The sequence below is a fragment of the Budorcas taxicolor genome, chromosome 2, assembly GCF_023091745.1.
Source record: "Budorcas taxicolor isolate Tak-1 chromosome 2, Takin1.1, whole genome shotgun sequence".
NCBI classification, from domain to species: domain Eukaryota; kingdom Metazoa; phylum Chordata; class Mammalia; order Artiodactyla; family Bovidae; genus Budorcas; species Budorcas taxicolor.
Genome location: NC_068911.1, coordinates 16,857,628 through 16,870,990, shown reverse-complemented (window position 1 = coordinate 16,870,990; position 13,363 = coordinate 16,857,628).

The window sequence follows — 13,363 nt, the reverse complement described above, 5'->3', positions numbered from 1 at the left end:
GCCATCCAGCCATCTCATCCTCTGTCATCCCCTTCTCCTGCCTTCAGTCTTTCCCAGAATCAGGGTCTTTTCCAATGAGTCAGCTCTTCGCCTCAAGTGGCCAAAGTATTGGAGTTTCAGCTTCAACCATCAGTCCTTCCAATGAACATTCAGGACTGATTTCCTTTAGGATTGACTGGGTGGATCTCCTTGCAGTCCAAGGGACTCTCAAGAGTCTTCTCCAACACCACAGTTCAAAAGCATTAATTCTTCAGCATTCAGCTTTCTTTATGGTCCAACTCTCACATCCATACATGATGACTGGAAAAACCATAGCTTTGACCAGATAGACCTTTGTCAGCAAAGTAATGTCTCTGCTTTTTAATATGCTTTCTAAGTTGGTCATAGCTTTTCTTCCAAGGAGCAAGCATCTTTTAATTTCATGGCTGCAATCACCATCTGCAGTAATTTTGGAGCCCAGGAAGTTAAAGCCTGTCACTGTTGCCATTGTTTCCCCATCACACGCCTCACCTATGGAATTAGAAGTACAGGGTCAGGAGTTTATTTTTTAAAGCCCCAATGTGATGTTGATGACCTGCAAGGTTTTTTTGTGTTGTTGTTGTTTTTAACTTCTTTTAAGCTTTATTGAGATATAATCATCAAATAAATAATTCTGTCTTTAAGGTACACAACTTGATATTTTGATCTACATTGTGAAAGGATTGAGAGGATTACAGTCAAGCTAATTAAGATATCTATTACCTCATCGCTGCAAGATTTTAGAGCCAGGCTCAGAGCAAACTTCAGATTGGACTTTGTTATTCTAATCCCAGCTTTGTCACTTATTAGTCTGTGAATCTAGGCAGATTTCCTAACCTCTCTGTGGTTCAATCGCCCCAACTAAGGACCATAATAGAACCTACTTCATAGAGTGTTCCCAGGAGTGCATGCACGTGTTAAGTCACTTCAGTCACCTCAGACTATTTGCTACCCTATGGACTGTAACTCATCAGGCTCCTCTGTCCCAGGGGTTCTCAGGGCAAGAATACTGGAGTGGGTTGCCATGCCCTCCTCCAGGGGATCTTCCCAACCCAAGATTTGAACCCGAGTCTCTTATGTCTCCTGCATTGGCAGGAAAGTTCTTTACCACTAGCGCCACCTGGGAAGCCCTAACAGTAAATGGTAACGCACTCCAGGATTCTTACCTGGAAAATTTTATGGACAGAGGAGCCTGGTGGGCTATATAGTCCATGGGGTCACAAAGAGTCTGACACGACTGAACACATAGGGTGTTTTGAGAATTAAGTGACAGTATATGTGAAGCATTCAGGACAGTGCCTTGTACAACATAAGCATAAAATAATTATTAGCTAGTATTCTCAGAGAAGGCAATGGCACCCCACTCCAGTACTCTTGCCTGGAAAATCCCATGGACAGAAGAGCCTGGTAGCCTGCAGTCCATGGGGTCTCGAAGAGTCAGACATGACTGAGCAACTTCACTTTCACTTTTCACTTTCATGCATTGGAGAAGGAAATGGCAACCCACTCCGGTATTCTTGCCTGGAGAATCCCAGGGACGGGGGAGCCTGGCGGGCTGCTGTCTATGGGGTCGCACAGAGTTGGACACGACTGAAGCGACTTAGCAGCAGCAGCAGCAGCTAATATTCTTTCATTAGTCCATAAATCCTTATGTAACTGTCTTACATTTTTTAAAGGTGAGTTTCATTCATTCAGCATTTGCTGTGTGTCTGGTACTGTTAAGCACTGCAGGGTACAATGTTCCCTTGAAAGAAAAGTGGGATTTAGCAGATCATGGGGAAAGGAGGGATCCAACATTCTCCTGTCAATTGTTATTCGACAAGACTGGGAGCTGACTGTGGCTCATATCATGAACTCCTTACTGCAAAATTCAGACTTAAATTGAAGAAACTAGAGAAAACCACTAGACCATTCAAGTATGACCTAAATCAAATCCCTTAGGATTATACAGTGGAAGTGACAAATAGATTCAAGGGATTAGATCTGATAGAGTGCCTGAAGAACAATGGATGGAGCTTCATGACATTGTACAGGAGGCAGTGATCAAGACCGTCCCCAAGAAAAAGAAATGCAAAAAGGCAAAATGGTTGTCTGAGGAGGCCTTACAAATAGCTGAGAAAAGAAGAAAAGCTAAACATAAAGGAGAAAAGGTAAGATACACCCATCTGAATGCAGAGTTCCAAAGAATAGCAAGGAGAGATAAGAAAGCCTTCCTTAGTGATCAATGCAAAGAAATAGAGGAAAACAATAGAATGGGAAAGACTAGAGATTTCTTAGAGAAAATTATAGCTACCAAGGGAACATTTCATGCAAAGATGGGCACAATAAAGGACAGAAACAATATGGACCTAACAGAAGCAGATGTTAAGAAGAGGTGGCAAGAATACACAGAACTATACAAAAAAGATCTTCATGACCCAGATAACCACGATGGTATGATTACTCACCTAGAGCCAAACATCTTGGAGTGTTGGAATGTGTTGGAGTGTGAAGTCAAGTGGGCCTTAAGAAGCATCACTATGAATAAAGCTAGTGGAGATGATGGAATTTCCAAATGAGCTGTTTCAAATCATAAAAGATGATGCGGTGAAAGTGCTGCACTCAATATGCCAGCAAATTTGGAAAACTCAGCAGTAGCCACAGGACGGGAAAAGGTCAGTTTTCATTCCAATCTCAAAGAAAGGCAATACCAAAGAATGTTCGAACTACCACACAATTGCACTCATCTCACATGCTAGCAAAGTAATGCTCAAAATTATCCAAGCTAGGCTTCAACAGTATGTGAAACGAGAACTTCCAGACATCAAGCTGGATTTAGAAAAAGCAGAGGAACCAGAGATCAAATTGCCAACATCTGCTGGATCATTGAAAAGCAAGAGAGTTCCAGAAAAACATCTATTTCTGCTTTATTGACTATGCCAAAGCCTTTGACTGTGTGGATCACAAAAAACTGTGGAAAATTCTTTAAGAGATGGGAAAACTAGACCACCTTACCGGCCTCCTGAGAAATCTGTATGCAGGTCAAGAAGCAACAGTTAGAACTGGACATGGAACAACAGACTGGTTCCAAATTAGGAAAGGAGTACCTCAAGGCTGTATATTGTCACCCTGCTTATTTAACTTCTATGCAGAGTACATCATGCGAAATGCTGGCCTGGATGAAGCATAAGCTGGAATCAAGATTGCCAGGAGAAATATCAATAACCTCAGATACACAGATGACACCAGGCTTATGGCAGAAAGCAAAGAGGAACTAAAGAACCTTTTGATGAAGGTGAAAGAGGAGAGTGAAAAACTGGCTTAAAACTCAACATTCAGAAAACAAAGATCATGGCATCTAGTCCCATCACTTCATGGCGAATAGATGGGGAAACAATGAAAACAGTGACAGACTTTATTTCCTTGGGCTCCAAAATCACTGCAGATGGTGACTGCAGCTATGAAATTAAAAGATGCTCGCTCCTTGGAAGAAAAGCTATGACAAACCTAGACAGCATATTAAAAAGCAGAGACATTACTTTGCTGACAAAGGTCCATCTAGTCAAAGCTATGGTTTTTCTACTAGTAGTCATGTATGGATGTGAGAGTTGGACCATAAAGAAAGCTGAATGCTGACGAATTGATGCTTCTGAACTGTGGTATTGGAGAAGACTCTTGAGAATCCTTTGGACTACAAGGAGATCCACCCAGTCAATCATAAGGAAATCAGTCCTGAATATTCATTGGAAGGACTGATGCTAAAGCTGAAGCACCAATACTTTGGCCACCTGATACGAAGAGCTGACTCATTGGAAAAGACCCTGATTCTGGGAAAGATTGAAGGCAGGAGGAGAAGGGGACGACAGAGGATGAGATGGTTGGATGGCATCACCGACTCGATGGACGTGAGTTTGAGCAAGCTCCTGGAGTTGGTTATGGACAGGGAAACCTGGCGTGCTGCAGTCCATGGGGTTGCAAAGAGCTGGACACGACAGAGTCACTGAACAGAACTGAACTGAACTGGGGAAAGGAGGAGGCCACTTTAGGTAGAGGAAACAGCCTGAGCAAAATCCTAGAGACAGGACAGCTCAGGGCACATTCAACAGCTGGTGTGTTGGGGTTAGACTGTGACAGGGCCTTTCCACACATCCTGGCCTGTCACCCCTGTTCTTCTTCCACCTTCTCCCTTTTCCTTTCGTCTCTCTTTCTCTCTTCTTTTTCCTCTCCTTCCCTCTCTCCCCACAGATCTCAACCTCTTCACCTCCCAAAACAGAAAGGGAATGCACTGAAATTGCCAAAGAGCTTGAATAAAGGGGAAAGGAGGCTGAGTGATTTGAAGATCACTGTCACTGAAGATGAAGAAATGCAAATTCAGACTAAAGTAAAGCTACTGATTTTAGAGTGGTTTCTCGTTACTCCGAAGACCCTGATCGTGTGCAAAGGAAAAAAAAAATCATATCCAAACTCTTTATTTTTTACTCATCCTTTACTAAGTCATTATGAAATTTTTCAATTTAACAGGGAGGGGGCTTTTTTAGTAGAATTTTTATTGAACTGCAGCACAGATTCAGATGCGTGACGAATCATAAGTGCACAGCTTGATGTGTTTCCACGAAGCAAGCACACCTGTATGCCCACAGCAAGAAAAAGAAGATGATCAGAATCCCCCCCATACTCCCTTCTCGTAATCTCCCTCCTGTCATGACTGAGTACGCTTCTTAAGTTTTTTTGCTGTTGTGAAATATTTCGAACATAGAGATAAGAATAAAGATTATTTTAATGAACATCTATGTATCCACAATCCGCTAAGCATTGTCAAATCTTAATAAGATACCACATACCACATATTGCTCTGGCTCATTTATATTTTTAAAGAAAAAAAATACATTTGGGACATCCTAGTTAAATGAACAAGATTCACTGGACATTCACAAATTTCTTTAAAGCACCTACCATTCCAGGCCCTATTACAGGATCATCTCTCTTTATTTGAAAATACTACTCGTATATGTTTACAAACTGTAGATGATACAAAAGAAAATGTGCTCAGTCATGTCCGACTCTTTGCAGCCCTGTGGACTGTAGCCCAACTGATTCCTCTACCCGTGGACTTCTCCAGGCAAGAATTCTGGAGTGGGTTGCTACTTCCTACTCCAGGGGATCTTCTCAACCCAGGAATTAAACCTGCTTCTTCTGTGTTTTCTGCATTGGCAGGAGGATTCTTTACCATTGCACTACCTGGGAAGCCCTAACAAAAGAATATACAGAGGGAAAAAAAAATCTCTTTCTCACCTCAATTTCCAGTTCCTTAACTTCTTTCCCTGGCAGCAAATATAATGATCAGTTTACAGTATAATCTTCCAGATCTCTCTCTATATATATAGATACATAAAACAATATAGAAATATGGGTGTTTGTATATGTATAAAGATTATATAACGATCTATCTCTTGGATGTCTACATGTGATACTGGATATCTGTCTCTATTTATATATCCTTATCAATAAAATCTTTAGACACGAGCATGCATTTATCTGGGCTTCCCAGGTGGCTCAGATGGTAAAGAATCCATCTGCAATGTGGGGAATCTGGGTTTGATCCCTGGGTTGGGAAGATTCCCTGGATAAGGGAACAGCTACCCACTCCAATATTCTTACCTAGAGAATTCCATGGGCAGAGGAGCCTGGTGGGCTACATTCCATGGGGTCGCATATCTATATCCTTTTACATATCTGTGCCTAAGTATAGAGAAAGGCTGATAGATCTATTGATAATTTATCTATCTATAATCATCTCTCTGTCTACCTAAAGAGAGAGATGAAGTGTGTATATCTGTATAGATATGTATATCCCATCCCTTTTCTTACACAAGTCCTGTCATACTCTATGTGCTCTTCTGCATCTTATTTCATTGTTCATATATCTTGCAGCACATTCTATAATGCTTATGGACCTCTCATTGTTTTTTAAAATTTTTATTTAATTCAAGTATAGTTGATTTACAGTGTTTCAGGTATCCAGCAAAGTGGTTCAGTTATACATGCAACGATGTCGTCTTTCAGATTCCTTTTGACCATAGATTATTACAAGACATTGAATATAGGCCCCTGTGCTATATGGTAGGTCCTGGTTGTTTCTCTATATACGGTAGTGCATCTCCGTTAATTCCAGAGTCCAAATTTATCCCTCTCTCCTGCTTATTCTTTTTTAATGGCAGACTATCGTACCACTGAAAGCAATGGCAACCCACTCCAGTATCCTTGCCTGGAGAATCCCATGGATAGAGGAGCCTCGTGGCTACAGTCCATCGGGTCGCAGAGTTGGACACGCCTTAGTGACTGAAGAAGGAGATTTTTTTTTAAGTCTTTACTGAATTTGTTACAATACCGCTTCTGCTTTGTGATTTGGCTTTTGGCCGCAAGGCATATGGGATCCTAGTTCCCTGACCAGGGATGCAACCTGCATCCTCTGAACCGGAAGGCTAAGTCTCAACAACTGGATGGCCAGGAAAGTCCCAGGCAATTGTGATCATCCCAACTTTTTTTTCCCTCACATCACATTGCTTTTGGGGTCTTAGTTCCCCAACCAGAGATCAAACCCACACTTCCTGCAGTGGAAGAGTGGCATCCTAACCACTGGACCACCAGGGAGCCCCCCCATTCCAACTTTAGAGAAGAGGCTATTGATGTCCTAAGAGGCCAAGTGACTTGCCCAGGATCACACTGCTAGCCTATATTTTAACTCAAGTATTTTTTCAGTCATCTGAATTATTGGGAGGTTGGCTGTTTTAGAGCTAGATCCTAACTATTTTTGAGTTGTTGCCACAACTTGGTCGTGTGAGTAAGATGGATGGGAATGAGGGCAGCAGAATAAAAAACCCAAGAATGTCTTCCTTGAGTGTAACTAGTTTGCTTAACTGGAACCAAGCAGAACATGAACATTTTTAATGGATGAATTTCACTAATGCCTAGAGTTTGGGTTTTTTTGGTGTGGTCTTTGATGGTTCCAGAACAAGAAGCACACCCTGGAGGAACTTTGAGCAGTCTGGAATCTCCCATCCATTGTGGGTGTCACATGGCCCTTAGTAAATTGCTTCTCTCTCGGTGTCTGTAATAATGCAACCAGTAAGCAGAAAGATGATAATCTTTACCGGCACTTGAATCGCAATTTCAAATGCATAAAGGCATTTGAAACTCATAACAAACTTGTAGGTAGGCAGGAAAAGCTGCTTTTACTAACCTCATTTTACAGATGAGAAAAACCAAGACTCTGAAAGGGCAGGTAATGGTTAAGCTAGTGATGGAGTGAGGTCTTGAAAACTAGGTCCCTTAATTTGGAGGCCACAGAAGACTCATCTGAACATATTGTCTTATTTTCTAATATTGACCACAGTAGAATACATCATGATTTGGAAGAGGGGTAGGCTGACAGGAGGCAGAGAAGAGAAGCGGGGGATGGCGTTAAGACTCCTCTCTGGGGCTAGATCCTGGGTACCATGCTTACTCACTCAACTCTAGCCACCGAGGTCTCAGCTCTGGCAGGTGCAATCCCCCACTTTTAAAACAAATATCTTGAAACATTTTATGAAATGTATAGATAATATGACCTTCTGACACACAGTTTTACTTTGTGTGTGTTTTATTTTCCCAAATAGCCACTGAGCTCCTTGAAGTTAGGGATAGTATCTTTTTGAGTGTCTTAGTTGCCCCCTCAGTGAATTTCCAATAGTATGTGTTCAATAAAGGCTTCTCTGGTGGCTCAAATGGTAAAGAATCTGCCTGCCATGTGGGAGACCTGGCTTCGATCCCTGGTTTGAGAAGAACACCCTGGAAAAGGGCATGGCAACCCACTCCAGCATTCTTGCCTGGAGAATCCTCAAGAACAAAGGAGCCTGGTGGGCTACAGTCCATGGGGTCTCAAAGAGTTGGACACGACTGAGCAACAGAATGTTCAGTAATGTGCTCTTTTCATTATTATTGCTGAAAGACAATAATTATTATTATGAATGAAAACACATACAGCTGAGTGCACCAACTGCTTTGACTTCTACCATAATCTATTAGTTTTGCCTTTTCGTGAGTTTCATGTAAGCATAGAATTAGAAGGTATGTTCTCTTTTTGTGTCTAGCTGCTTTCAGAAGCCTATAAGATTCATCCATGTTGTTCCATGAACTGGAATTTCCTTTTTTGATTGCTGAATAGTCTTCAACTGTGTGACTATGTCACAATGTATTAATTTGCCTGTTGATTTGGGCTGTTTCCAGTCTCAGGCTATTATGAATAGAGCTTTTATCAACATTTTGATATGAGTCTTTTTGTGGACATAAGTACTTATCCTCTTGGGTCGGGTAACTGAGTCATAAGTAAGCGTATATCCAGCTTCAGTAAATCCTGCTATGCTCTAAGTGTGTCTATAAAGGAAAAACAGGGGGAAAGTTTCATTAAAAATATGTATTTGGGGACTTCCTTGGTGGTCCAGTGGCTATGATTCAGGGCTCCCAATGCAGGGGCCCTGACTTTGATCCCTGGTCAGGGAGCTAGATCCCACATGCTGCAACTAAGAGTTTGCAGGCCACAATTAAGACCCAGCACATCTAAATAAATAAAATTTAAAAAATACGTATTAAAGTATGTAAATATTGAGACAGTTCCTTAGAAGATATAAAGAAATAGAAAATTGCACCTATTTGCAGTGACATTGTTTGGATTTATGAAATGACAATTATCATATGAACAAATGAACTTCTTCCTTCATGTTTGACATTTTGAAATAAGGATGTATATGTATACTTAGCATTTTTATATATACTTAGAATCACAGTGAGTGAGGCAATGGATATTCCCTTTACTAAGGGGATTTTTCAAACATAGCAACAAGCTCTTGATAAATGTTCAAACAAAACATAATACAGTCTTCCTTCCATGAACTTGATACTTGAGATCCTGGAAAATTCAAGTATACTAAAACTAAGCAAGATATACTCTGGGCTTACATGGAGCTAGATGTCTTGGGCGGGGGGGTGGCACTGAAAAGTCACTCAGGCATAGGAAAATTGCTCTTCACACAGGACCATGTTGTACACAGTAGGATGGCTTGGCCCTCAGCCTCTAGAAGGCTCTCTGCCCCATTTACAATAAGATTCAAAATCCCACCAACTACCAAAATGACCATAGGGGGCAGTACCACCCCATTGACTACCACTGTTCAAGACCTGTTCTACAAGAACAACCATCTGTGCTTCATTATATTTAACTTAACTCATTAATATTAAATGAAATTAAAATTTCAGTTTCTCCATCATACTAACCACATTTCAACTGCTCAAAAGCCACATATAGCAGAAACTCTGGGAGACAGTGAAGGACAAGGAAGCCTGGCATGCTGCTGTCTATAGTGTTGCAAAAAACTGGACGTGACAGAACAATAGCGACAGAACAATAACCAAAAAGCAAAAATTACCCACATAGAAAAGCCTGGAACCACATGGTTTCGCTACCTAACTCTACAAATATTTAAAGAATTAACACCAGTTCCTCACAAACTCTTCCTTCAAAATAGAAGAGGGAATACTTCTCAACTCATACTCTGAGGCCCATAGTGCCCGGATATTAAAACCAAACAAAAATGACACAAGAAAAGGAAATTACAGACCAATTTCTCTCATGAATATAGGCATAAAAGTCCTCAGCAAATTACTAGAAAATCTCATACATAAACTATAAACCATAACCAAGTGGGATTTTCTCAGAAATGCAAAGTCAGGTTTGTTTTTCTTTAGTTATTTTTATCTGGCTGCAGAGGGTCTAAGCTGTGGCACATGGGACCTTTAGTTATGGCAAATTCTTAGTTGTGGGATCCAGCTCCCTGATCAGGGGTTGAACCCAGGCCCCCTGCATTGGGAGCACGGAGTCTTGGCCACTGGACCACCAGGGAAGTCTTGCAAAGTCAGTTTTAATTAAAAACCATATGATCATCTCAATAAATGAAAAAAAAAAAACATTTGACAACATTTTTCACCCATTCATGATCAAAACATCTAACAGAGTAGGCATAGAAGGGAACTTCCTCAATATAATAAAAGGCATCCATAAAAAACCCACAGCTAATATCATCGTTAATGAAGAAAGACTGAAAACTTTCCCCTAAGAGCAGGAACAAGACAAGCATGTCCACTGTTGTCATTTCTATTCAATGTTGTACTAGAGGTTCTAGCCAGTGCAATTAGACCAGAAAGTGAAACAAAAGGCATCCAGATTAGCAGAGAACATAATCTTGTATATAGAATATCCTAAGGAATCTACAAAAACCTATTTGAACTAATAACAAATTTAGCAGGGTCAGAGGTAAAAAGATCAATGGACAAAAATCAATTGTATTTTTAGACACTTGCAATGAAAAACCCAGAAAGGAAATTAAGACAGTAATTCTATGTACAAAAGCACCAAAAACAGTAAAATATTTAGGCAAAAATTTATCTTTTTTTTTTTTTTGCTGTGCTGGGTCTTCACTGCAGCGGGCAGACTTAGTTGGCCTGCAATATGTGGGATTCTAGTTCTCAGACCAGTGATCAAACCTGTGTCCCCCATACTGGAAGGCAGACTCCTTACCACTAGACCACCAGGGAAGTCCCTAGGCATAAATTTAACAAAAGAGATACAAAATGTGTATGATGAAAGCAGCAAAACATTGTTGAAAAAGAATAAAGATCGGGCTTCCGTGGTGGCTCAGACTGTAAAGAATCTGCCTGCAATGCAAGAGACCTGGGTTCAATCCTTGGGTCGGGAAGATCCCCTGGAGAAGGAAATGGCAACCCATTCCAGTATTCTTGCCTGGAGCATTCCATGGACAGAGGAGCCTGGTAGGCTACTGTCCATGGGGTCGCAAAGGGTCAAACATGACTGAACAACTAACACTTTCATTAATAAATAAGTGAAGGACATCCCATGTTCATGGATCATCAATTAGCCGTTTCATTGATGTGGTTCAGGTTTAATCCTGGATGGGGAACTAAGATCCCACAAGCCACAAAGCGCAGACAAAAGAAAAAAAGCTTTAAAAAAAATTCCACATGTAAATGAAATCCTACAGTATTTGTCTTTTGCTATCAATCTTATCTACCTAGCATAATGCCTTCAAGCTTCATCCATGTAGCTGCAAATGGTAGAATTCCTGTGTGTGGGTATTTTTTTTTGCCACAACTTCTTCATCCACTTATCCATCAGTGGATGCTTGGGTTGTTTCCATGTCTTGGCTACTGTAAATAATGCTGCTATGAACATAGGGGTGCAGATATCTTTTATTTTTAAAAATTTTTATTCATTTTTGGTTGCGCTCAGTCTTCGTCGCTTTCTCTAGTTGCAGTGAGCCAGGCTCCTCTTCCTTGAGGTGCACCGGCTCTAGGATGAGTGGGTTCAGTAGTTGTGGCGCTCAGGCTTAGTTGCTCCACAGCATGTGGAATCTTTCCAGACCAGGGATCGAACCCGTATCCCCTGCATTGGCAGGCAAATTCTTATCCACTGAGTCACCAGGGAAGTCCAGATATCTTTTCAAGTCAGTGCTTTCATTTCCTTTAGATATATTCTCAGAAGAGGAATTGCTGCATCGTATGGTAGTTAAATTTTTGAAGATCTTCTTACCGTTTTCCACAGTGGCTGCGCAAAGTTACAGTCCTACCAATGCTCAAGTGTTCTCTTTACTATTCATCCTTGACAGCGTTTGTTATCTCTGGTCTTTTTGAGGATGGCTATTCTAAGAGGTGACATGTTACTGTGGTTTTTATTTGCATTCCCCTAATGACTAGTGGTTTTTTTGTTTTGCTTTGGCCGCCCCACTTGTCTTGCGGGATTTCAGTTCCCTGACCAGGGTCTGAATTCAGGCCACAGTACTAAAAGCCAGGAATCCTAACCACTAGGCCACCAGGGAACTTCCATGACTAGTGATGTTGAGCATCTTTTCAAGTACCTGTTGACCTATTAACCTTTCATATTTCTTTGGAGAAATATCTATTCAGTTCCTTTGTCAACTTTTAATTGGATTGTCTTTTTTTTGCTACTGGATTGTATTATTTCTTTACATATTTTGGATATGAATTCAGCCATCTGTATTTCAACAAGCCTTATGGTGCACACTCATTGGAAAAGACCCTGATGCTGGGAAAGATTGAAGGCAAAAGGAGAAGAGGTCAGCACAGGATGAGATAATTGGATAGCATCAACAACTCAATGGACATGAACTTGGGCAAACTCTGGGAGATAGTGAGGGACAGAGAGGCCTGGCGTGCTGCAGTCCATGGGGTCGCGAAGAGTCCGACACTGACTTAAGGACTGAACGCCATGGTGCACACTAAGATTTGAGAACCACTGAAATAAGATGAAAGGTAGTCAAACCACCACGTGATCTAAGCCAACATTAACTGAGTGCCACGCTTTCCCAGGGGCCCATGTAATCTCCACAACTACCTTATGATCTGTTGGTCTTATTAACATTTGACAGATCAAGAGATTGAGGTTCAGAGAGATGAAGAGATTTGCGTTAAGATTTTAGAACTACTGGATAGCAGATAGAAACCAGGTTTCTCCACCTCCAAAGCCCATGCTGTCAACCACCAAGTCCTCATTTTCCCTGAATGTGGGCCAAAAATATCACTGATAGAGATGGGGTAGTCTCAGAGGGTACCTGAATGTTCATTTTACATTCCAATAGCTATATATTTTAACACGTTCTTGAAAAATATATATATAACTAGCATTCCAAACTCATGATTTTAATAGCAACATTGTTTACCTTTAAAATAACCAAACTTGATTAAAAGTTAACTGCTTCAATGAAAAATCTTAATATTGTTATGTCCAGGTATAGCAAATATGGTAGAGACAGTAATAATGAAGGGTGGGAAATACTGCAAAGTCAACCTCAGTCACTTTGAAAATAGGTAACAGATTTGTGCATTTTACTGTATATAAATAATACCTTGAAAAAGGACTGTAAACAAGACTGGATTCTAGGTAAAACTGTGCCTGTTGAAGCATTTAGAGGGAGGTGGTTTGTAGTCACCCTCTTTGAAATACATCACAAAAATAAGTTGAACTAAGGAAAGGTTAGATGTGCGTGGAAGGTTGGCTACATGACAAAGCAAACAGCAAAACATCCACTGTAGAAGCCAGGTGGTGCACACAATAGTACTCATTGTCCAAGTTCTTTCAGCCTCTGCAGGTTTGGAAACTTACATGTTGGCAGAAAAAAAAGGTATATAGATTGTCCCACACAGTGAATGAATGAATAAATGAATAAAGGAATTAACAAACAAAGCCTCAAAGACTAGACAATTTGCTGAAGTACTTCCTTTACACTCTCCTTATATATTC